This window comes from Ursus arctos, unplaced genomic scaffold (assembly GCF_023065955.2).
Source record: "Ursus arctos isolate Adak ecotype North America unplaced genomic scaffold, UrsArc2.0 scaffold_16, whole genome shotgun sequence".
Classification (NCBI taxonomy): domain Eukaryota; kingdom Metazoa; phylum Chordata; class Mammalia; order Carnivora; family Ursidae; genus Ursus; species Ursus arctos.
The window spans coordinates 49,673,667-49,700,109 of NW_026622830.1; the positions used below are offsets into that span (position 1 = coordinate 49,673,667).

Genomic DNA, 26,443 nt, shown 5'->3' on the forward strand with positions numbered 1-26,443 from the left:
TCAAGTCTACACATCATCTTGACCATTGTTCCTCTGAATTCCAGTTCTGATAATTTGGTTATATCCATATCCATTAGTTCTGTGGCAGAGGCCACAGACTCATTGTCTTTTCTTTGGTGGGGGGGGATTTCTCCTTCTCGTCATTCTGATGAGGAGAGGTTGCGGGGTTGGTCAGACCCCAAATTACTGACCGGGACCCAGGCCGTTTGCCCTTGTTTTATAGGGATCTTAGGGACGTGGGCTTCTTGATTTTTCAGCCTGCCTTCTGGGGGAGGGGCCAGCTGCGCTGATACTCAGGCAACCCTGTTTGGGTAGAGTCTCCGTGTCCCCTGTGAGGGGGGATGGGGATGGGCACACTGTGAGCTGGTATTTCCAGGCTTTTGTTCTCTGGAGGCTTTCCCTGGCAGTTTGCTGTGCCTCTTCTGAGAGTCAGAGCAGCAGTGGCCGAATCTCAGCCTCTGTCTCAGAACAGAGGGATCGTGGACCGTTCTTCACTGATGTTCTTGCCACTTTAACTCTGTTTCTGTTGGTGCTGCTCAACCCTACAGCGTCCAGGGATGTGCGCCCCACACCCAGCGTCCCAGCCCTCACTTCCAGGGCCGGGGCATCTCTGTCCTTTGTGTTTCTAACACCGCCAGCCACCAGTGCCCCCCCCCCCCGCCCCCCGCGCTCCCGGAGCTCCCGGTCTCAGTCTGGTTCCAGTGAGCACACCAGAGTTCAGTTTCAGTCTGGTGGCGCGCGTTCCCGGCTCAGGGTCTCAGTCTGCTCTCTCGCGGGTGCTGGTCCGCGAGTCCGCCCGCTCCCCTGTGCAGGTGGCTACCGCTTCCTGGCGCCCAAACGCGGCAGCTCCCTCCCCCTTGCGTTTATCTGTGCATGGTTTCACGGCTCCCCACTTCGTACCTCAATACTCAGCCCTGGAGATGTTCATTTGTAGAGATCCAGATGTATCTTCCTGGGTCTCAGGCTGATTCCGTGGATGTTCAGGCTGGTCTGGTACCTATCCAACTCGACTCAGGGGACCGGCTGAAAAATGGGTTCCCTACTCCTCCGCCATCTTAATTCCTCCTCTAATTATAGTTTTTAATATTATTGAACAGTGCTGTGATATCTGTACATAGAAGGTGCTGTGATGGGTACCTATGTGCATATTTAAATTTTCCTCCTATTTCTCTAGGTTGGTTCCTATATGGGAAATTATAAGGCTAAAGAATATAGACTTATTTAAGTCCAAGTTGCTTATTGAACTGTCTGAATTTATGCTCTGACCAGTGATGTTTCAATGTGCTCATTACACTGTTCATTTAAAAACCACTTTGCTGACTTAGGAGAAAAACGGCATCCCAATTTTGTTCAATTTGTAGTTCTTTGCTTGGTAGTGAGATTGATAGTTTTTTTTGTATTTCTTCTGTGAATTATTTTATTTATACCTTTAGTTCACTTTTATATTGGAATTTGTGTGATTTTCTAATCAATAGTATGAGATCCATAGACACTAGAAATAGAAACATTTGGTCTATTGGATTAATTGCAGGTATTTCTCTTTCCTATCATTAGACTTTAAACTTATTTCCTGGGCTTTTATGAAACTTGCCCACGTGTATTTCTGGTTTGTAAAAATGACTCCAATGTTTGCATTTGATTCCTTACCAGCTCCAGAACTTATTCTGATAGAAATGGCCTACTTTTACAAGGAAATTACATTAACAACTATTTCACTAAGTACGTTAGGTAAAGAACACTAGAATTTTTCTTTTTTAAACTGATAACTAATGTTGTACTTTGTCCAAAACTGGAAACAGAAGGGCCCACACATGCTCTTTGTTTCCTCAGAACTGTAGATTCATGTTTTGGAAAACGACTGACCAAAAAGCCTTCGGAAAGCTTAAGTGTTCCTTCAAAACTATCGTGGGATCGTGGAAAGGCTTGTTTGTCCCTTGGGGTAAGTAGAGACCACCTAATGCTCTAGTCTGGGAGTTTTCTGTGGGTGTGGGAAAACTCAAGCACGGAAGCTTTCCACGTGTCCTGGCTTAGTGATAATTCTGGAAGGTTGGGGACTAGAGGAAGCCCCTTTTTATCAGGCGATAGTCTAATACAGGAATGTTTGCCCTCTTGAATGAAGCGATGATCTATTTGTGCAGAAGAGGAAGCATCAGGCACGGTGGTCTCATGGTTGCTACTCAGCTGTGGTGGGTTTTAGGTGTTCAGCATGAACGTAAAATTTAAAATGTTCCTCACACAAAAAGATTCCCCAGCTCACCAAATTGAAAGTAGTTCATTGATATCAGTAAATTAATGGTGACATTTAAGTAGTTCATGAGGAGCTGGCCTTCCTCCATCATTTTGTTCTAATACTGTAGTGGCTTTTGTGGGATGTTTTTGTTTCCTCTGTGGACATTCCCTGTAGTTGTCATGATGGCTCAGCCTGCAAAACAAAGCAAAAAACACAAAACACAAAACAAAAACAGAGAGAGAAAGCAGAATGCAACTGAGTGCCAGGGAGGCCTGGATGCATGTCAGCCTTGATCCCTGAAGCCAACTCCACAGCTGGACGTCCTGGTTGCATGACATAAAAAATTCCCTTTTCTTTCTTCCACTAGCTTGATTTGGCTTCTTCAGAGTTACATTGGAAAAAGTCTTCTCTGATGCTGTTCTGCTGTTGTACTCCAAATATACTTCTGGCGAGTTTCAATCTTCCTTACAATTCAATACCAGTTTTATCTCATTGTTTTACCTTGGGGTTGTTGAAAGTGGGATTTTTAAAAATAACATATTGAACAATACATCTGAAACTAATGATGGACTCTAAGTTGGTTAATTGTTTTAAAAAAAATAAGATAAAATAACTTTTTGTTTTCCATACAACAAAATGCACAATTCTTATATCCAGGTCAAGGATCTGTGACACATGTGTGCACCTGTGTAACAACTGCTCAGAACAATGCAGAATCTTTCCGTTTCACCTGGGAGAGGTCTCACACTTTTCGAGACAGTCTTCACGCCCTGCATGCAGAACCAAGCTGTGATTTCTGTAACTAGAAATCGGTTTTCCCTGTTCTAGAACTTTGTATAAATGGAATCGTAGAATATGTATTCTTTTGTGTCTGGCTGCTTTCACTCAACAGAAGGTTTCTGAGGTTCACCCATGTCCTTGCATGAACCAGAAGTTCTTTCCTCTTTATTGCTGAGTAGTGCTCCGTGGTATCAATGGGCAATTTATCCATCCTTTTTACTGTTGCAATCTGCGTTCTTTCAGAGATCAGATGTTTTTTTCATATTCACGGCACACAAAACTCAGGGGCCCAGCGTGACTCCCATAATATCACAGACAGGAAGACCCACATGTCAAGATCTGGTTTCTCAAATAGATGCTCATCAGAGAGCGTGGACACGATAAATATACCACAGAAGAGCACGACAAACCATAAAGAGGACAGTCTTGTCTGCCTGAAACAGGCAGATGGAGTTCGTCCAACACACATCTGCTAGTGTCCGTTATACTCCAGCCACTCTTGACAGCAGTAAATAAAACGACACCCTGGCCACCGCGGAACTCACGCTACCAGAGGTGCTTTTGTTATGGAGAGCTGTCTGCACATACTTGCACTTGAACAAGATCATTCTGGTGTGCAGGAGGGCCAGGCACTCCTTTAGTTTGGGGGACCTGGGAAGGCCCCCCAAGGTGGTGATGCTAAAGAGGAGGTGGGACAGCAGAAGGCAGCTGTGTGCAGAGCAAGGACTGCCTTTCTCCCAAGATGACAGCAAGGGTAAAACCATGAGGTGGGAACATTCTAGGGAAAGAAAACCAGTATGGACTAAGTGGGGCAGATGAGGGAGAGAGTGCAGCGAAAAGCCTCTGAGGGGTTAGGGTATGACAAACATGCAGGACTCTACAGGCATCTATGGCTTTACTGCCCAGAAGCTCCTCATGAGCAGAAGGAAGCATCCCCGGAGATGCAGCCTACCTGGTGGGCCGTGGACCCTTTCTTGTCTCCAGCGCCCTCTCTCCCCTGCTCCCCTGGCCTCTTCTTCACAGGCCCATTTGGGATGAACCCAAGATGCTGGCAGTGCCTTTGTGTTAACACCCCCACAGAGCACTCTCCAGACCTGGCTCGGCTCTCTCTCCACCTCTGCTCTGTCTACTCCTGGTGACCTCAGGCTGAGTGCTTCAGGGAAACTGCCCTTTACCTGCACTCAAGAGTCTGACTTGGAAAAATGATGCAATTTCGGTCCTGTGCAGGTTGGCGCTTGCAAGGCCCCAAAAGAGGGTAAGTCCACCCTAAACCGTGTTACCTTGACACCTCCCCACTGGCCCATCTCCTATCTGTTGCCCCATGCTGGGATTTCACCCAGGATGCCTTCACTGCTATGAATCACACTTGGTCATGTTAAGAGACTGGTGATTTTGCTAGAGAAAAAGTACCATTGGAACCTAGGTTCTTAAAGCATTTTATTTACAGCGTCTGTTCCAGTGGCTTCTCACTTAGCTTTTCTTGTCTCTTTGCTCTAAAGTAGAAAAGTCTGGATCAGGGGTGCCTGGGTGGCGCAGTTGTTAAGCGTTTGCCTTCAGCTCAGGGCGTGATCCTGTCGTTTCAAGATCGAGCCCCACATCAGGCTCCTCCACTAGGAGCCTGCTTCTTCCTCTCCCACTCCCCTGCTTGTGTTCCCTCTCTCGCTGGCTGTCTCTCTGTCTAATAAATAAATAAATAAATCTTTAAAAAAAAAAAGAAAAAAGTCTGTATCATTTCTAATTCCAAGCCACACAAGGACAACTGATAATTTTGTCTTTTTCTTTGGGCACAAAAGGACATATCTTACCTCCTTTTTCTAACTTACTTGATCTTCAGATGGTCCCTGCGTCTGCGTCAGAGGCAGAGCCTTTAAATATATAAAATCCTTGCCCCATAAGTCATTTGCAACTGTTAGCTAACACTTCAGAAGAAGCTTGGTAACTAGGAGAAATGGGATTCTTGCATGCACTGCCCATAATCTACAGAAGGACCTTGATTAAGGACTTCTATTTCCCCCGAGAAAAGCAATCATTAACGTCTCTGGCTTCACAAAATGATCTGAGTTAAAAACCTTGGCTCTACCATTCCATAGCTGTGTGACCATTTGCAAGTTACCTGCCCACTCTGAGCCTCAGAATGGCAAAGGAATCAAAAAGGTAAAGTGAAGAACCAGACCGGTTGGGGTCAAAAACCAGTCTAATACTTAGTAGCTGTGCAACTTTAGGCAAGTTACTTACCTCAGCCCCCTCATCTGTACAATAGGGATACTAGTAATCTCTACCTCCTAACAATACTGTGTGGATTAAACGAGATAATGAAAGCACACACACATACACACACATACACACACACACTTAGTGCTTCATACATATTATGTGCTTAATGAATCTGAGCTATTTGTATTTTTAAAGTATTATTTCTTTTGGGTGAGTAAGATAAACTATTGACGGCCTGATATCTGCTAGTATAGACATGCCTTCAGATCTCATTAATATTTTAAAAATACTTTGAAATCTCTGAACTGAGGGGACACTCAGAAAGGGGAAGATTTCATTCTTCAGGGTATCACCTCTAAACAGCAGCAGGCGTTGCCTTGATTAGGTAATCAGTGTCCGCCAAACAGCTGAATCATAGCCCCGATTCCTCCTAACGGAAACTCACATGGTCATTGTGCTCACTTTCTATTTTTGAAATATACCTTCATGGATGGAATTTTTGGTGAGGAAGTGAGGAAAAGCCAGGGTTATTTAATTTGGAAACCTTGTGTGCGATCACATCAATTTGGCAAAAATAATTTTTTTGCTCAGAGTTAACTGATTAGAGGTGGGAGAGGAATAATAGCCACTTTATCTAATTCTGAGCAAGAATAAAGAAGTGAAAAGGAATGAAATAAGCCAAATCAACCTGCTATTATTCTAATCAAGTAAGACAGAGCAAGCCAAATCCTGAGTCACCGTCCTGGCCAACTGTTTTTATTGACTTGAAATCACAAAGGATGAAAGCCTGAAATGACCTAGATCACTTTTCTCACAAAGCTGCTTGGTTTCAGTGCCCAGTGCATGAAGCATATCCTGGAATTCCCCGACAAGTGAGGACTGTTTACTTAAGTTGATATTCTGGAAATGGACCTTTTAAGAAGTTGGGAGACAAAGAAAAAACCTAGAGAAAACTTTTGTCAGCCACAGATTAAATAATTTTGTTTTGCAGACTTTGCACAGGACTGATTCTTTAGTGCATGTTTCTTGGATCCAAGAGTAATGATAGTGTGTTTGAGAGAAAATTTTAACACATCATGACAACAAAGTGAAGACAGAAAATGGTGTTTCTTGGCTGATTCAAAGCCAGAGTAGATTCATATATTTTAAAATATGAACAATGTATTTTGGGCGCACAAAGACATAGCAATGATGAGACAAATGCCCATTGAACAATTGCGTTCCTTCCAAGGAACTTGCTGTCACTATGCCCACCACCAGAGGGGACCACCATTGTGGATTTGGTGTCTTCCACCCAACAAGCCCACTCACATATACATGTCGTAGAGATCCTCTGTGTGCACACATATACACACACATACGTTGGGGTGAGGCACAGACAGGCACGTTACATGGTAAAGAGTAGGGACTGTCTTTCCTCAGCTTTGCAATTTGCCTGCCTCTGGCCCCCAGGCTAAGGTCTCAACTTACAGGTCCCATAGATGGCTGGAGCCATCCTTCCCTCCAACTGCCTGTCTGTCTACCTGTCGCCTACTTAGGAGCCCGAGGGTTTGTCTTGCTTGAATCTCATGAACTTAATTCACTTCCATTTAGCTTTTCATAACAGTTCCTAGTTTGCTGAATTCAACATTGGCAAAGATCAACTGTGCAAACCCTAGGTATTATTCTGCTAAAACCTTAGCTCATTATTTTGACTGTGTTCTCTTATGAGGCTGTGTGCTAGCTTGGGATGAAACACAGATCTGAGAGCAAGTAGTTGATTTGGTGGCGGGGTGGGGGGAGTATCCCAGGAAACATAGGCAGGGGAGTGGGGAAGTGAGACAGGGCGGGTTAGGTAACCCAATAGGGTGCATTATCAAGCAGGGAACCAGTACAGTCTTCAGAGTTATTCTACTCCAAAGGTGAGGGAACTGGGATCTTTATCCATCAACTGTTGGTCTGTCACGGGTGCTTATGAAAGCAACAGCTCTCTGGCATGTCCATGGCATGGATGAAATATGCTCCCATGATGAAAAAAAGGCTTTCAGGCAGAGAGTCACAGTGTTTCACAGGAAGTGGCCTTCGGGTGTAGAGGTAAGTGCAGGGGCAGTTGGGTAGAGCACCTAGAACATCTGCTCCGCTCTTGAGTGAAGATTACCAGAGGAAGTCTTATATTTGCCAGTATTTTCCAACCAAGTTCCAACTTCTCTCGTCTCCCAGAGCCAGTTAAATACAAGCTACTGTTTCCTAAGCGTTCACTTTCCAAAGCAAGAATCATACACACCCTACAAATATTGCATTGAATGCCACACTTTTATTGGAAAAATTCCTTTGCATGGGGATATTGGACACATTTCCAGGGGTCAAGGTTTCTAGAAGGTGGGGACTCTCTCATCAGGAACTCATCAAATGTAGCTTTTATAGCTAAAGAAATGTTCACAGGGGAGGACTGCTAAAATCTGAGTTTATCAGTGGGATCACCACGAGTTTGGTCTCTGGAGTTTGGCTATTCAGGTCCAGAAACTCAGTGTTATCATGTCTGCTTGTGGTTTTCAGGCTCTGAGTAGCTAGCCCATACCAAACAACCCAATTCATAACAGACTTTATAAAAAGTCAGGCACAGTCAGAGCATTGGGAATTGGTAGTTCTTAAATGATATGCTGTACCTTCCAACAGTTTTCCCCTTGGTCACCATTAGACTTACGACAGGTGCACTGTCTCCCCACCTCCACCTTGGAAGTCCTAGATAAACACTGGCCATATCCTACTATCTTACTTGCCTTTTAATCAATCATCCAAGTCCCTCTTACTTTGTAGTAGGGAAAGTGTACTATAGCTAAGTCTATTCTACTGTTCTCATCCCAGCAATTCCTTCCTAAAAATACACCTGGGTCTTGTAACAGAGACTTGGAAAAGCCACTAGTACCACCATCAGCACTTTTATTCCCTACCCCTCAGGACAGCCTCCTTCCCCAGACTCCAAAGTCCAGTGGTCTCTATGTGTTTTCAAAAAGGCAGGGGACATTGAAGGGTGGTCACCAAAGGGTAGTCATGAGAATAACCAGGTGGAAATACGAATTCCTTTAAAGTTTGTGGAGAGCAAGATGGAGTCACTCATGTTGAGCAATACCTTATTTCAGGCAGTGATGCCAGCAACCAAGGGCATTGCAGCTAAGACCAGATATTGTCAAGATATTGCCAAAACTGGCAACAGCTAGAACTGACACCCAGCAGAACCAGAGGACATCTGCAAAGGCCCAAGACTCATTAAATCCTAAAAACGGAGGATTTTTGCAGCAAACTATCTAGATGCTGACCCTTTCATATCTGACCACATCACAAAGGCAGCTGCGCCCAAATGCTCCGCCCGATGGATCTCCGAACATCACAGATCTTCCACTACCTGAACATAATAAACACGTGCCAAGAGCTGACCCGCGCCAGTCCGAGGCCTTATCTCACAGAACTGACTTCGTGTTTGGTTCGTTAACTTCCAGTTCCCCTGTTCTGTCTTGTTTGTTGTGCAACTTGTCTTATGCTTTGCTTTGTGTGACGTGTAAGACGCCAAGTTAACATGTAATGAAATGTCATTAGTTTGGAATCTTGAGCCCGCTTTATCATTATTGTCACCTTGCTTTATGACGGAATGAAGCGGGCATTGGGGAGAGACAGAACTTGCGTGTGCGCCGTCATAGCGTGCTCACAACCACGTTGCAAAAGGACTGAGGATCATGCCTAGCAGCAGTCACTCCTTGTTGAAGAGGCAGGCTTCCTCTGCTTCAGTGACCCAGGGGTTAATAATGCTGCCTCATCAGACCCGAGAGCTCCTTCAAAAGGCTCCCTTTTCCATTGTCAAGGTTGATATTTACAAAATAACTTCCATGGTAGATTAATGGTCATAATTCTTTTTGTGTGTGTGTACTGATTTATTGTCCACAAAGATGGAAGTGAGGGAAAAGGGGGAGACAGGAGGGGACCTACTCTCCCACTGGAACTCTGGGGCCCACTGAGGCTCCATTACTGGGGATTTCAGGGTGCCTAGCCATTGCAAATTCTTTCCCCATCAGAGGTCCCTGAAAGAGCCCCGTACGCCTGCTCCAGACCTGTTCATGCACACTAGTCCTCACACACAGACACACACACACGGAGGCAATAAATATGTTCCATACCAAAAGTGCTCCCAGTCTGACATTTCAGGTGGGGCCCCGAAAGGGAGGTCTTGTAAGTGCTCAGTTTCTTCAGGGATGTGGAGGAAGAACTGGGGAGGGGAAGGGCCAGACTCTGCTATCTCCATTTCCTGGTTTGAGGCAATTGGGGTTTTCCCTGGAAGAGAGGGTGGGGAAACCAGCCATTTTTCTAAAGGCCCTGGGCTGCCCTTATCCAGCCAGAGCCCAGGATAGGGGCTTTCCCCCACCCTGCCTCAAATATTCTTGGACCCTCCAGGGGAGGGAGAAGCAGAGTGCTGTGCTTAAAGCTAATACTGATTTGGTTGGCAGCAGCAAGAGGACTGCCTGGGGCAGGGGAGGGGGCAGGAAGGGGGGCGGTGTCTCACCATCCCGGGGTGATGCTCACAGTAACTGGTTTTTCCCTGGCCAAGAAGGAGGGGGCAAGAGAGGCCAGCCCAGCAAGCGGGAGAAGTGCCTTTTAGCTGCATGGGGAGAAGCCCTTGGTACTCAGAAAAGATGGCCCCAACAGCTGGTCCCCAAAGTCCCCAGTCCCTAGCCTTTGCAGCCAGTGCCCCACCACTGAGCACTGGAAAGGAGGAATGATTCTCAGCAATGGGCTGCCTGGTCACTAGGCAACTCTCCAGCAACCGGGACGGTGGCCTTGGCGACCGCTCTGGTCCACTCTGGTCCCCTCCGTCGCCGGGGCTCGGCCTCAGCATCCTGGAGCCCAGCCCTTCATGACCGCGGTCTCGCCCCACCCGGCTCAGAGGCACATTGATCTGCTTGGAGAGCTCTCGCTCCAGGTCCAGGATGAGGGTGTCGAAGTCTTTGAGGTTCAGGTGCGGGTTGAAGGGCACCTCGAAGTCGTCGTCGAAGTCCACGGCGCCCGCTGGCTCGCCCACCTCCTCGTCCTCACCCTCGCTGTAGCTGCCCGTCACGTGGTCGTAGTCCGGCCTGGACAGAAAGTCCTGCCTGCGCGGCAGGATGTCCAGTCCCCAGACGCTCTAGTCACCCACTTAGCGGTTGTTCGGGGGCTCTCGGGGCCGCCCCGGCCGCGGGGCCGACCCACCACTTCGGGGCAGCGAACAGCAAGTGCAGCGGCGCCTGCCCTTTGGGCCGCAGGCATGGGGCGAGGTCCGGAGGCTCCGGGGGCCTGCGGGGATCTGGCCAGGCCTGCGGCAGGTAGTGCAGGACCTGGATGTGGCGCTTGAAGTCCACTGCGTTGGTGAGGCCCGGGCTCGGGGCCTGGCGGGCGCCTGGCGCGCAGGCAGCAGCACAGGACCGAACCACATGGCCAGATTCTGCGGGGTCGTGCGGTTGTGGGCGTGGAAGGAGGAGACGAGGCGCAGGTTGTCCAGAAGTGTCAGCGTGGCCCTCTCCACATCATGAAATGTCATTAGTTTGGAATCTTGAGCCCGCTTTATCATTATATTCACCTTGCTTTATGACTGAATAAAGCGGGCGTTGGGGAGAGACAGAACTTGCGTGTGCGCCGTCATAGCGTGCTCACAACCACGTTGCAAAAGGACTGAGGATCATGCCTAGCAGCAGTCACTCCTTGTTGAAGAGGCAGGCTTCCTCTGCTTCAGTGACCCAGGGGTTAATAATGCTGCCGCCTCAGACCTGAGAGCTCCTTCAAAAGGCTCCCTTTTCCATTGTGAAGGTTGATATTTACAAAATAACTTCCATGGTAGATTGATTAATGGTCATAATTCTTAACCCTTCTCTGTATCTATTCCTTTTGCCCTCCTCCTCTCACTCTTGGCTTAGCCTTGTGAGTTGCTTTGGCCAATAGGATAATGGCAAACATGACAGGCAGGCTTAAAAGTGCTTAAAACGGCTTGTGCGATTGATTTTGCTCACTTCTGCCCTGTGTCATCACCAGTAGAAGGACATGTCCAGGCTAGTCCCTGGTCCCAGGAAAAGGATGAGGAAAATATGGACCAGAGCAGAGTTACCTCAGTTGTCCCAGGAAAGGCCACCCTAGATCAGCGACACCAGATCAGCCAAGATAAGGGATCTCAGCCAAGAGCAGCTAAGCCTGACCCAGATTGGATGAACCCCACAGGCCTGTGAGCTGAATAAATGTTTATTGTCGTAGGCCACTGAAGTTCTGTGGTAGGTTGCCACGCAACACTGTGGTGATATAGATAAATGATATGCCCTCTTCCTGACTCTTCTGGAGCTCCATCTATGCTCCTGCCTGCTCACCAGCTGCAAGGAACTAGTTACAAGTCCAGTACATTTTACAGTGCTTCCTGTAATATGGAATGAATCAAAAGTTAATGTCTCGAGTCAATTTCTGTTGACTTGCATATCTCAGGCTCCTTGGTGCTTTTCCTATGGATATTCGCTTAATTAATCTGTAAATACCTCCCGATGTCCTTTGTGGAGACAAACTCGGAATTTTCTTTCCTTGTTGCCAGCACCCAAACCCTTGGAGCTTCTTCTTCTGTCTGCCTCGACCTCTGGCAGACCATTCTCCCCCCCTTCTTGTCACCTACATTTCTAATCCTTGGTGAGAAAAACAATCCCTGTCAGGCCAGTCATCTTCGGGGTGGGGGGCAAAAATCTCTTTATCATGTAGACACAAGGCTTGTTTAGAGTCACAGGGATGAGCCACAGAGAGTCACAAGCTCAAAGAATTTTAGAACCGAAGGATGTTAGAGATAAGCCAGTGGATGCAGTGTGTGGCTTTGTCCAGCTGAGGAGATAAGTCTTCAGGATTTGTTAGTTCCAGATCCTTGGGGCCATCAGCACACACCTTCTCTGTTTCAGCTACTTATTGGTATGTGACAAATCATCTCCAAACTTAGTGGTACACTCCAACACCTTTCCGTTTAACCGTTCACAATCCTGTAATTTGGGTAAGGCTTGGCTAAGACAGTTCCTCTCTGCTCTACATGGCTGATAGGTTTGACTAGGGCTCAAGGGTGTCCTTGCAAGATGGCCCCGCTCTCAGGGCTGGGAAGTTGGTGTTAACTATTGGCTTGAAGCTCAGCTGAGGCTGTTAGCCAGGAGCTTCAGTTCCTTTCTAGGTGGTTGCTCCACGTGGCTAGATTAGACATCTCACAGGGTGGCAATCTCCAAATAGTCAAACTTCTTACATGGTGACTGGCTTCTTCCAGTGTGCAAAAATGAAAGCCAGCAGGCGTTTTTAAGGCTTAGAATGGAAACTGGGACCCTGTCACTTCCTCTATGTTCGATTGGTTAAAGAAGATTCCAGAATCAGCTCAGATTCAAGGGGAAACGAAAAATACAGGGGTATAAACACTGGGATTGTGGTTCGTTGAGAACGACCATTGTGAAAGATTAGCCCACTCTCCTTCCAGCTTTTACTAAAAATTGAGCTTCCACTGACCTTTCTAGCCAGCAAATAATGTGGTTAAGGTGAACATTGGCCCAGGAATCAAGACACCTGAACTTCTTACCTAGCTTGACTATTAATTAACTTTAGAGATTTGGAAAAGTGACCTGACTCTGAAGTTTGCCTGGATAAACTCTAAATTAGCCTCTGGTTCTAAAGGCAGTAAAGTCTTGGTAAGTTTTAGTTCCCGGGCAAGCCTTTGCATTCTCCTTCATGAGTCTTTCCCACTCTTTTTGAACTGGTCTATCTTGATCTCCAGCTGCCAGGAGACCAACCAGGTCATTTATTTACTTCTTATGCTCTGCTGATCTAAGTCCTTCTGATTCGTCCTTTTGACCTGCTTCTTGTGAGCTGGATGACCTTGGGCCAGCCACACAACTTCTCTTAGTCTCGATGAAATGGGGATGAGAACCCCAGCTTCACGGGCTGTGCTGAGGATTGAATGGGAGAAGGTGCACAAAATTGCTTTGCAATATGGTACTGGGAGGAGATGGCATTGTCCAGCCCCCCTAATGCCACCAGCACATGTTGGATTCAGGTAAATGTTTCCATCCCCAGGTCTGGGGACAACCAACCACTAACCAACTTTGGTTCTTATTTTTCCTTTTTATAATGAGGGAATACACCTGTCAGTCACATTTTACTCTCAACACGTTCTATGACTCCAGGATTTCCTTGCTGATGACACTCGACAATTAGGTGAAATTATTTCGCCTACAGCTATAGTAGGCAATATCCCACCCAGGGCTGAGGTGGAGCAGGGCAGAATTATACAAAGGTAAAGTAAATGAGGGGCTTCTCTTAATACTTTCTGGAAGTTAAAAATAAAAACAGCTTCATATTTATTTTGTAAGCTGTCATCTTTGGAGAGTTTACCCAACCAGATAGTGAGCACCTCAGGAACAGGGATCTTGTCCTTTTTTTTTTTTTTTTAATCTCTATCTATTCAGTGAATAAATGCCCATCAGAAAGAAACTCAGCAAATGCTTTGTAAATAAATGAATGAATGAGAAAAGCCTCAGATTGTGAAAAGGCTCAAAAAAAAAGGGGGCTTATTATTTTGATTGTTAAAATGAATATTTAAGTGACGGAGAAAAATGTCAATTCGCATCTTTTGGATAGATTATTTAAACCAAACCTTTCACACTGCAGGGCGTTACTTTGTTGTTTTGTGACTGTTATAGCGAAATTATTAATTTGATTTATTATAATCTGATTTATAATCATCTGAATTATGACTATAACTTTTGAGAAGACCCATAAAGTATTCATGGCTTTGGTCTTACAGGAATCAGAGGAAGTAAAATATGCCCCGAAACAAACTGCTGAGTCACACATTATGTCCTTTCCCTTAGCCCGCATTCCTAATCCGGTATCATTGACCACCGGGAAAAGAGCAATATTTCACCTGGTATGATGGCGGCATCAGTGAATATGCTCCTCCTTCCCGAGGAGTACTTGTAACAAATGTGTGAAATAAAGGGTTCTGGGATATTACTTCGACCTGTTTTGATGGTGTTCAGATTCGATTATGTAAAACCACGAGAAACCACAGCTGAGTAAACCTCTCCTATTCAACACATTTAGAAATCAAGTGTGCACAATCTTAGCAAGCAGAATTGCCTTGTTTGTATTTTCTCGGTGTAGAGGAGAAAAGAAAAAAATAATAATCATCATTGAACAACATTTTTGTACCAAGCATTGTGTTCAATTCTTTTTATACTCATTTACTCCTTAGAATAAATAGCCCAACGTGAGTTTCTCTCCATTTTATAGATGAAGAAAACTGAGGCTTGGAGAACTGAGTCAACCCATTTCAGATTACACAGCTAGTAAGGGGGAAGGACTGAGATTCAGAGCCTTTGCTTTTGCTGTCTTCCCATCCTGCTTCTACAGAGTCAAAAGAAATTCACTTGTCTCTTCCAGCTTTGGCATCATCACCTTTTACTCTCATTTGGCCCTCTGTTTTTATAAGGCTACAGGAACACACACCCATTATTGCAACCCCTACATTATGCCGAGTACAACCACAAGCACAAACTTGGGTGGCAACCACACAAAACCACACCAGAATGCTTCTGGTGATCTTCACACAGCCCATTGCATTTTCCCCCTTGCCCCGCCTGTGGTGTGCTCATCTCCTTTCTCCAGTTCAGGTGTCACCTCCTCCAGGAAGCCTTCTCTGATACTCCCCTCATCTCTAGTGCCCAGTCCTCCTGGTATCTCCCAAAATGTCCTGCATGCATTGCTCTTATTACTTATTATTATCTAGTTAGGTGTCCATCTCCCACATTAGACTGTGAGCTCTCTGAGGTCGGGGCTACATCTGGCTTCTCAGCTAGACTATGACTACTCTGGGGATTGAGACTGTATCCTCATTCTATTTGTAACTTCATTGCTGTGTATAAACTAGCACAGAGTAGGGACTCAGTTAAGTCTATTGATTGGATCAAAAAGATTACCAAAAAGGACTTTAAAACATGATAAAAGTGTGGCTAATGGAGGGGTTCTTCAATTCAGAGAAAAGAAGGATAATAAAAACATAGTAAAAAGGATAATATAAAAGGAGGTACTTAGTAATGTTCCCTGTGGCATTTGAATTCTTCAAATGTTTTGACTACACAGAAACAACATGATTCAATTCTTTGCAATTAGTCACTATGATGATTTTAGTAATTGCATAATTCACACATATCCTATATCTTAAGTGACATCAGTGGTTTCCCAGTTAAAATTTGGGGAAAAAACTATCAAATGTAAGTCTTCCTTAAAGATTTACTGACAGCAGTAAACTGTGTCTTCCATCTTGTACTAAAGTACAGATCTTAATTATAAATCATTTTCATATTCCAGGGCATATGTTAATTTATGTCAAACAAATCATCGCTTATGATTCACTTTGTTCTTGTTTTTGTTATGGTTCACTCTTTACTGTTGTTGTTATTTTAGCTGCTCAGCATCCAAAATCCCTTCCTCCAATAATACGCTCCATTGTGCTTTGGGGGTATGTCCTATCTTTATAGTCTTGGTATACAAGCGGCTTAGCTAGAGAGATAGCACCTCAGATTTTCTGACCCAGGGCAGCCAGGTGGGTGGACACATGCGCTAGGCACCCAGCTAAGGCTTAGCCAACCGGACGTTCTTGAGACTTTGAGTTTGAAGATGAGCAGGACGGTGGGAGGTCTTTCCTTGTCACGGAAGCCTTGGTATGCTGACCCATGTGCTCTGCTCTATGACTTGTCCAGGCCTCCCAGAGCTGCCTTGGTATCTAATTTTCTAGTTATTTTCCAAGCCTGGATCTCCAAACTCCCATTGATTTTGGGAGCCTGGTATTCTTTGGATGAATCATCTTTACCTAAAAAGCCAGTCAATTTTTGTTGCTTAAAACTGAAAATGCTGTCTGAGACATCAGGTAAAAGCTTTCTCCATTTAGGACATATGTTTACATGTAGATTAGCAAAAAAAAAAAAAAAAAAAAAATTGTATTCTTGTTTTGTGGTTAATAGGCATTATTGTTCTCTAAGAATTATTTTGAGATTCATTTTTCTGAAAATTATAGGAATGTATAAGTAAAACTGTGTGATGGGTTTCTCCATTTTGAATGAATAGTTTTTGTTGACATTCTATAATCTACATTCATTTTTAGAAAATCTAGCACCTGGTTCTAAGTTAGGGAGTAAATCTTATCTAATATTAAACCTAATGGTGGCCTTTTGTGTATTGGGGGAAGAGGTGAGGTAATGAGCACATTTTCACAGGTTTCTCACCTATGAAACTTCATCTCTCTCTAGCCTTTGTACATCATCCGTCTATTCAAGTTGTATTTACTGTTTAGATAGTTTCCATGATTCCTGATTTTTCCAACATTATCATTCAAATATATGGTTTTTTTTTAATTTATAAAAGTTCTTCTGATACTTACTTATGGGCTTATATTTTTCTAATGTTGACGTGTTTCCACGATTCACCATGGAAATATTAATACTATTCTGACGATTAAAAACATGAAAATATATCCAAAGCAAATGACATTGTGGTTGAAATGCACAGCTGTGAATACATCTGCTCGACTAAATTTAGAGAAACGATTAGGTTCTTTTCCCTTAAGGCATTGCTTTGTTATCGCGCATCCATCAGACATATCAACATGGCTAGTACATTTTCAAAAACTTTTTCAAGTCTGTCCTGAAGTGAAATTCTCATATAAAATGATTTATAGTCAAGTTCAAAGGTAAGTATTAGATCTCTTCCTTTGACAGATATTTGGAAAGAAAAGAAACTATTAGGAAATGTTTTTGGAGGAGAAGAAAATCTATTTCCAGTGTGTACAGTAATACATCCTCTGGAAAACGAGGACGTTGGGTTTCTTGTTTCGTAAGTGTTGAGTTTGGCATTTCATTCTCACAGAGGGGCGTCCCTTCTTCCTTAGGGATTTTAGATAGGTGCAGGTTCTCAGGGGCACGACATACACATTGAATGAATTCAGCATTTCAGGGTAAAAGCCGATATTAGAGAAAAATTGCATTTATTAGGTCGTAGCTTTTTGTTTTTTTAAAGAAACTAAGAATGCAAAAGTCGAATGATCAATAAAAATAGTCTGTGTCCCTGGGGTGCCCAGGGGCTGGCTCTCGGGGGCAATAGCATTCAAATGAAGATGCGCAGTATGTCTGACGCGCGAAGAGATCTGACTCCTGAGCACAGGCACCGTGAGCTCATCTGATAGGAGAATCTGCAGCTGGACGTTGAATTTTTCCATATACTAGAATTAATAGAATATTTATCACAACTGGGATTAATGTGCAGGCACAAGATATTTTAGTCAATCTGAAAAAACCCCAAATCCTTCCAAACTGAAGAAAGAGAGAGCACAAGCGGGGGGAAGGCAGAGGCAGAGGGAGAAGCAGGCTCTCTGCTAAGCAAGGACCCCGGGACCATGACCTGAACCAAAGTCAGACACTTAACTGACTGAGCCACCCAGGCACCCCGGAGTTCTACATTTTCATCTGTAAGTAAAAGCTAGGTGTAATGGATGAGATTAATTTAATGCATGGATACCTGTTTCTAATACTACCAAGTTTTGACAGTGTCACATATTTACTGTATGTTGTCCTTTATCTCTTCATTTATTTAGTTGTTCTGCCCCTCAACTAGATTGAAAGCCTTGGAGGACAGGAGACTGCATCTTATACATCTTTTCATCTCCAAGTTTTAGATTCATGCCTTGCACATAGCAGGTCCTCAATAAATGTTCGATGCCAGTGGCAGGTTGCTGTATGATAGACAATTTGAATTCCCTAAGGCAAGTGCATCCTACTTTTTTCAATCAAAGATATCTTCTAAGGGGATGGGGCAGCGAATACTCTGACGTACTATGTGCAACCAGGTACAGGCTAAGTACTGTGACAAAGGCACTCAAAATGCCTTAAAAGAAAAGGCTAGTTCTCTCTTGCAACAGTTTTGGAGGGTTTGTGGCCCTTTTTGAGATGTCATCTGGGGACCCAGGCTGGCATCATCTTGAGTGTGGGGCTTCCATATCTAGATCCGAGATTCATCCATGTTATTGGGTTTATTAGTAGTCCATTCCTTTTTAGAGCTGAATAATATTCCTTTGTATGAATACATCCTGGTTCTATCAATGCTATTTGACAACTCTAAAAATAGAGAGGCTCTAACAACTAGAAGATATGTTTTTGCTTGCCTGGATGAGATAAACAGGACTATTTTAGCTTTCATTCCATTTTATTTAACAAACTTTAAGTGAGTGCTTCTAGAGGCCATATATTATGCTAGTTATGAGAATAAAAAGCTATGTAAATCTCTGGCTTTTCCCCCAACTTACAGATTCCCCTGAATGAGAAAAAGTTGTGTTGTCCCAGTTGGATGGAAAGCATATGATTTTAAACAGCCAGCTTAAGTACTCGCTCCAATGCTGTCAAAATTTGGAGCATCAAAGGATCCAGATGCCAGTAAATAATCCTACAGATCTCTTGTAAGGAATCTCCAGGCCATTTTCCATCTCAAAGCTTTGCTCCAGGTTACAGGCTCGTAGCCTTACAAAACATACCAGTCTGAGAGTCAGGTCCCTCAGGTTCTGGTTCTGCTACTGGATTGCTATGCAGCCTTGCACAACACAGAGAACATGCACTTCCTGCAAAGCAAGACACAAGATCCTAAAGAGCCCTCTGAGCAAGGGACTCGAATACCCCAAGTGAAGCTGGACCCCACAAACCAAGGGGACTGGCTGGACTCCTCACCCAGCGTCTAGGGATGTCCTTCCTGACGCCAAACCCATTTATTTTAGGGTGAAATTGGACCTCTGGTTTTAGTGTGGTCAAAGGGACTTCCCTCCTTGGTGTGAATCTAGAAGTCAAAAGGCAAAATAGTTTTCATTTTAAAAGCCTTGAAATTTTCTTACTGAGATGTTCTTGTTCAAGTGATACTAGAGGAACCTCGGTTGGTAGAATGGACCAAGGGGTGAAGCTTTGGGAGCACTGGGCCTCTCCGGGGGTGGGGATGGGGGTGGGGGTGCGGGGTGAGGGGAGTGGTCAGAGGCCATCCAGCCTTTGGGGGACACCGGAAAGGTAAGTCACCGCGCCTCGCTCCCTGGAGAACTACATTTCCCTAAAGGCCGTGCGGCACACAGCAAGTTGAGGAGGAATGACGTGCTCAGACCCAGCCCATTTACTTCCATCGTGCCTAAGACACACCACCCTGATTGGAGGGCTCTGTCGCTATGCATCCTGGGACTTGTAGTACAGCGTGTTCATGCTCCAAGCTCCTTTGTGATTCGCGGTGCCGACTCTGCGCTCCAGGCGCGCCCTCGCGAGGCGGATCCAAATCGCGTGCGTGTGCGCCGCGCTCTTAGGGCCGACCGGCGCCCCCCGCGGGGCGGGGCCGTAGTTTCCGCGCCGACACCGCCTTCCTGCCCCGCCCTTCGCCGTACCCGGCCCGCCCCTCCTTCCTGGAGCCATAGTTGAAGCGGCGGCGGAGGCAGCGGCGGCAGCCCGGCGGGGGGCGGCGAGTGGCCCGCGCGCCACACGCACCAACCCAGACAGTATGTAGTGATTAGCGCAGGGCAGGCGCCTCCTGCCCCGCCGGCGGGTCCCGGGTTCCCCGCAGCGGGATGTTCTCCCGAAGGAGCCACGGAGATGTGAAGAAGTCCCCCCAGAAGGTGCTGGACCCCAAGAAGGACGTGCTGACGCGCTTGAAGCACCTGCGGGCGCCGCTGGGTGAGGAGCGCTCTGGGGCGCCCGGCTCGGGGGCACCTGCCCGGACGTGGGCCGGACGAGGGTCGGGCCTGGGATGCGGACGGTATGGGGGTGGGGTGCGGTGGGGGTGGCGTGAGACCCTACTTTCCCGGCCCAGCATTGTTCCACGACAGTGGGCACTCTGGCCCTGGGGCTTTGCCCTGTCGCCCAGAGTGTAAACTTACCCCGGATTCACGCCGGGTCACCTCGAGGCCGGCCGAGCCTTGACTCTCTCCCCTCCCCACCAAACCTGCACTCCAGGTGCTCCTGGGCCACACACGCACACGCACACACTGAACTGTCACCTCCCCTCTCGTTTTTTAACTTTAATTTTTAACTCTGACGCCCTAAGTGACTGAGTCTCCAAGTGTTCCCACAACAGACTTAATTGAACTGTCATCTCTTTTGTGGGCCCCCTGTCCTTAAATTTTATTTTTACTTTTGAGTCGGAGTTTTCAAATACACTGAGCCTCGGAGCGCTCCCAGGATAAATTTAATTTAGCTGTCATCTCTCTTCCTATGCTCCTCTTTTTATTTTTATTTTTATTTTGGGTCTGGCTGCTTGGGTTTCTTCGTGTCCTTGGTGTGACGTGGGCTCCTCCTGTCGGAGGAAGGGGTGGCTTTCCTGGGTTCAAGGAGGCGGCTGCTTCTTTATTGCCAGGATGGCAGTGATAGTTATTTGCCTTCTTTCGTTTTTATGGACTGCGGGGTGGAGGTTCTGTGGAGCCCAGGGGGGCCCGCTGTTAACCTGAGATGAAGCTCATCCTTGTGGCTGTGAAGTGTCCACGAGGCTTCCTGTCACCTGCTGCATGTGATCTCTGCCTTGCTGAGCTGTGTTTTGTTTTCTATTTTCTTCCCTACTTAGCCTTAACTTTTGTGAAGGACTAAACACCTCTGCTGTCTGTAGTGTTTTGAGGGGCTGAGAGAAGGACACCTTGTTTCTTCTAGATGTCTTTTTTATTCTTAAAATGAGGAAAAAGCATCTGATTTAGGACACGTAGTCTTAATGTGTCTGTCACTTGAAGAAATATGACATAAAAGAATTCATTTTATATGTGAGAATTTTAAATAAAGATCTTGCTCATGAGATTGAAAGTTGCCAATTATTTCTATTTGTACCCTGCGAAGTACCTCTGAGGAAACACACACACACACACACACACACACACACACACACACACACGGTTTTGCCAAGTTATTCACAGTCTCGGATTCCTTGAGATTTACACTATCTTGTTCAGTTTGGAATGAAATGTAAATTAATTACTTACTGTTAAGAGGGATTAGTTTTAGTTTTCAAGACTTTTGAAAGTGAAGTGTGGTGTCCTTGGTAAACTGCAGCGTCTCCTCCCTGTAGTAAAATCTCATGCACACACAGGTTGTGTTGTGCAGAGTTCTTAGTAGTGACTGATTAACACCTACTGCAGGGACATTTTTGATAGAGGAAAGTTGAACAGTATTTTAAAGCATTTGATGCTCTGGGACTTTTTCTGTGCTAGAGAATTCAAACTTTTGTCCTCGGTCTGCAGGATTAAGTTCGCTCCATTTTGTAAAGGCAGAATCAATTAAACCTAGATCAGTTTGGCTTCTTAGAGATGCACAGTACATTGTTACCATTCTGCGAAAGTAGTTCGTTTTCAAGGCTCTGTAATTGTGGTTTCACTTTAAGGTGCAGTATCTTATTTTGAGGAACTTTCTTTTTTCATTTCATTGAGCTCATTATGACTTCAGTTTTGTACCATAGAGAGGTTCTTTGATATTAGGTTGTTTTTTGTGGATGCATTTGTTTGTGGAATGACCCAGTGTACTTTATTTTTGCAATCTTTATCCGTAGGGACTACGTTTTTGTCAATGTGTCTGAAGAATTCTAGTCATGTCTAACGTAAACTAACACTAACAACTGTGGTGTAAAGACTTTAAACAGTTCATTAAGGTCCTAGTTCCTGACACGTAATATACACTATTTATTTGCTACTTAAAAGTCTATGTAGAAAAAATGGCCTCCTGATCTGAAAGACAGGAATTAGCCAAGATCAAGAAAACTATTTGAAGGAAATGAATGGACATTATTGTTGTATTTTTATTTGCATATTTATGTAATACTCTTGCTTTTCACCTGTTTCGTCTTCAAGCGATAATAAAGATGTTCTTTTTTACATACAAAGATGATACCATTGATCTGGATTTGCAGCCTGTGGCTGCATCACTTTGGCTGGTTACTTAGCCTGTCTTTGAACCTCGGTTTCTTTACACTGTCAAATGGGTATGGTAATGTCTACCTTGTAAAGGTTATTCCAAGTATAATGTATAAACTACTTCAGCTTTCAGCAGGCATGTAAAGTTTCCTCTGCCATTGCTTGCATCCCATCATTAATAGGCTAGGACAAGTATTTTGATAGGTACTTTCCCACACCACCCTTTATATTTTGATAATTGCTATGAATTTGTTCTCTCTTTATAGAAATTAGTCTGTGTTTAAGACAATCGGCTGAGAGATACACATTCATGGTAATGGCTCCAGTTAGAACTTGCTTAGCTACTTTAATCTGGCTACATATTGTAGATTGGCCTGAAATTATTAACTTTATTTGACAAGGAGGGAGACTGAGGCGCAGACAGACCTTACATGGGGCCAAGCTACGGACTAAATGGCCTATATGTATTGTGTTAATTACAGGTAGAACAAAGAGCTATTAGGTCCCCTGACTTCCATTTCTCCCTGCATAGTTGAAATCATCAATGGAAGAATAAATGAGTAAATAAAACAAACCAGAAACCAAAAAAAATTCTGTGCATTGCTATCTTGCTCCAGCAAAGATTACATGCTTAATTAAAAGTTGGGTACCCACTACAAATCCCCATATAGAAATGGTATTGATGTAGCAAGAAGAATTGATGTAATAGTAAGCATATAGTATGGTATGTAATTAGATAGTGGCTTATATGTTGGACTCCATTATAGGGTTTCAAGGGATCAAAAAAGATCATTAAGAATGGCACAAACAGAAGGGCGTCTTGAAGGAGTTTTACTCGTGCTGGTCCCTGAAGGATGGCTAGACTACTGAGCCACATGTGTAACTTACAATTTTTTAGTAGCCCCATTTAAAAAAGTAAAAAGAAACAGGTGAAATTAATTTTAATAATACATTTTATTTAATCCTGCAGATCTAATCTGTATCATATTAACAGGTAATCAATACAGGATATTAATATATTTTACGTTCTGTTTTTCATGCCAAGTCTTTGAAATCCAGTGTGTTTTGTACACTTATAGCACGTCTCATTTCAAACTAGCTGCTTTTTAAGGGCTCAGTATCTATATGTGGCTAGTGGCTGCACACTGGACAGAGCAAAGTTAGAATTTGGGAGGGGCAGCAGGAAGACAGTTCAGGCAAGGGGAGATGGGAGCTGGTAGTGGAAATACACGTGGCAACGATGTAGAAAGGTGAGGAACACCAGGCTGCTCCTCCTCCAGTCCAGTGAGGGAGTCACAAGGTGATGTTGGTCATGAGATGCAGTGCGAGAATTCGTGCCCCAAGGGTGTTCACAGTGTCAGATGCGTGACTGGAGTGCTATGTAGGCCAGGGGTAGGGACAGGAGAATGAGTTGGACTGGGGGATCTTGGTGGGGGGAGAGGAGTGGTGGCCGGACGGGCAGAAGCTGAGGCAGTTTGGGGGCCAGATCAGAAAAGGTCTTGTTTGTCTGAGTTGGAAGCTTGTATCTTACCTTGCAGGTGAGAGGGCCCGCTTGAAGAACTCTTAGTAGGTCAAATGATAAGATTTGAGAGCTGCCTGCCTGTTAGCAAGGCCAGGAAATTGGATTGGGGGGTGACGGGACAGGTGACACTGCTGGCAGCAAGGGAAGAGACAAATGAGGAAGGTCTGAACTAAGGTGCTCCATGAATGGAGGGGGTGGTGCGATTTCAAAGGACCAATGCAGCAGGAGCTAGTGGTTGCCTAAGTGAAATGATGAAAGAGGTTTGTAGAAGCCAGGCGAGGAGTGATCAGTCTGAAGCAGAAGAGATCTGGGATAAGAGGCCATGGTCCAGGCAAATCAAGTGACATCGGGCTTGGGCCAAATATTTGGAGACACAGAAGAGAGAACAGTTTCTCACAAATACTCTCTATATATTGACAGAGTAAAATGGAACATTTTGGTATATTTCCTTTAAAGCATCTGCTGCTTTAGGTAGGGACAAGTTCAATGACAATTTTAAATGTTGCCATTTAAACTTATTTTATTATTAGCATGTTCCTCTCATTTTTATTAACTACAAACATTTGTCGAAATTGTGTACCGTAAGTTAGCTTACCCTTTCCTGGATTGTTAAATTGTTTCCTTCCTTTCTCTCTTTCTTTTGTACTTTTTTCTCTGATATGAATAATACCACTCAAAACATCTTGGGAAGCAGCTTTTTCTATATTTTGTGTTATTTCCTTAGGACAGAATCCATTGAAGTCAAATGGCTGGGTTTGAACGTGTTTCTGACTTGATTCACTGTGCTCTTTCCTAAGTGTTGCTCCCAATGAGCCTGCCAGCAGCAAGGATTGAGACGACCATTTCCACTGTAGTCCGAGTGGCAATAAACACATTCGTGTAATTTGATAATTGGCGGTAGGCATTTTGGAGAACGGGAGTGTCAGGGAGAGGGCCAGAGGAGTTAGGAGGAGATCCTGGCTAATGATAGGGGAAGGTGAATTTGGTGTTCGGGGTGTTGAGTTTGAGAAAAGGGCAAGATCTAAGTGGACACGTCTAGGAGGTTGTTGGACATGGGGTCTGGAACTTAATAAAAGGATAGAAAGCTGTGGTATGGTTGTTTATTGTCATCATGGTTCCATCAAATCTTCCCACAACCTCTGATGCAGGTTGTGTTCCTACCCTCAACCTGTAGATGAGAAACTGAGGCCCAGCGAGCGTAACTACTTGTCTGTGAGCACCCGGTCGGGAAGTGGCAGAGCTGGGATTCCTGATTATAAAGCCCATGTTATGCCTCTGCTAGTTATCTGACTCAAAAGTATATTTATATATCAGAAAATATATTTACCCACCACAGTGAATGTTAATATGTAAACAAAAGCCCTAGAGTTTTTGCATGTCTCCCAAAAATGTTGCTTTGACTTGTGCTGCTCTCTTCCTGGTCTGTTTTACTAGATTCTTCTAGGGAGACTTGAAGCTATATTCGATTTCAGCATGGCAGAAGATTAAAAGACTCCTTTTGGGGGCGCCTGGGTGGCTTAGCGGTTGGGCGTCTGCCTTCGGCTCAGGGCGTGATCCCAGCATTATGGGATCGAGTCCCACATCAGGCTCCTCCGCTATGAGCCTGCTTCTTCCTCTCCCACTCCCCCTGCTTGTGTTCCCTCTCTGGCTGGCTGTCTCTATCTCTGCCAAATAAATAAATAAAATCTTAAAAAAAAAAAGACTCCTTTTGTGTTTTGCTGTTCATTGGCCTCTCTGTGCCCTTGGTGGGCCTAGCAGGTGGTAAAAATATTTGCATGGACGTTAGTGCCAAAGGACCTTCTACAACCAGAGCAGAGCCCGAGGTGTCATTTCAGGCTCCTCAGCCAGTCTTATTTTGTCTCTCTCATTCAACCTTGTTTGAAGCAAAGTCATTTTGCCATAAGGCTCCCTTTGCTAATTTTTCATCAATTACTGACATTTTATATCTGTAGCTTCTAAGATGTAAGATGGACTTTGGACACAGATATGTGTATCACACATACACCAATCCCTGCCTCGAGGGCTCGGGGATGTCTGGAGTTCTGAAGAGAGAAGGGTGAACCTAGGATAAAAGTCCAGTCGAGCTCAGATGGTTTGTTTGGGACAACTGAAAATGGTTGACTTGCTCCTTTTATTCTGGGAAAACAGCTAATTGATCGGCCCAGAATATTTTGACGTAAACTTTTGTAATTTGTATTTTTATTTTGTTTGTAAGTGCTTTACTTGCAGTTGGGCATAAATACTTTTACTGGCTGTTTAGAGTACTGATCTTTCCATAGATAAAACTGTAGAGAATTGTTTATTTAAAAAACGGACTCTCAAAATAGCAAATTGATTCAATTTTTTAAATTATGCTTTAAAGGAGGAATATGTTATTGTATTGTAAAATTAGTAATCTATAAATGTGGTAGACAACTATGCTGTCTTTGGATTTTAAAAAAGTTTCAGTTCCACAGACATTTTTTTCAAGAGTGTATGAGTGAGTGCGTGTGTGTGTCTGTGTCTGTCTGTCTGTTTGCTCAGGAGGGCTGTGTGTTCAGAGATGAATAAGGCAGAAGCCCAGGACCTCTGGTTTAATAGGAGAGGTAGACACAGAAGCAGCTACATTTCCCATGAAGGTGTTAGTGCCTCGGTGGAGCGGGTGAAACCGTAGAGGTGGCCACACGCACGGTGCAGAGGAGGCACAGCAGAGAGGCCTCTTGGAGAGCCGCCAGTGCTTCTTCCTGAGGCAGATGAGGTCCGA

General features: G+C 44.7%; 2 protein-coding genes across 4 annotated transcripts in view; one reads left to right on the forward strand and one right to left on the reverse strand.

The window, feature by feature from the left end:
* Nucleotides 1-26,443, reverse strand: part of LOC125281391 (focal adhesion kinase 1-like) — a 353,460-nt gene that overhangs the window by 167,364 nt on the left and 159,653 nt on the right. The window lies entirely within an intron of this gene.
* Nucleotides 1-26,443, forward strand: part of LOC125281409 (ral guanine nucleotide dissociation stimulator-like) — a 123,657-nt gene that overhangs the window by 25,970 nt on the left and 71,244 nt on the right. The window contains exons 4-6 of one of the 3 annotated variants that reach the window (XM_057312747.1): nucleotides 1,831-1,939; nucleotides 4,034-4,265; nucleotides 8,344-8,684. The gene's annotated coding sequence lies outside the window, so the exon portion shown is untranslated. Of the gene's footprint in view, nucleotides 1-1,830; nucleotides 1,940-2,597; nucleotides 4,417-8,343; nucleotides 8,685-19,596; nucleotides 19,966-26,443 lie in introns of those variants that run through there. The other 2 variants (XR_008959435.1, XM_057312748.1) reach the window with 2 other exon arrangements.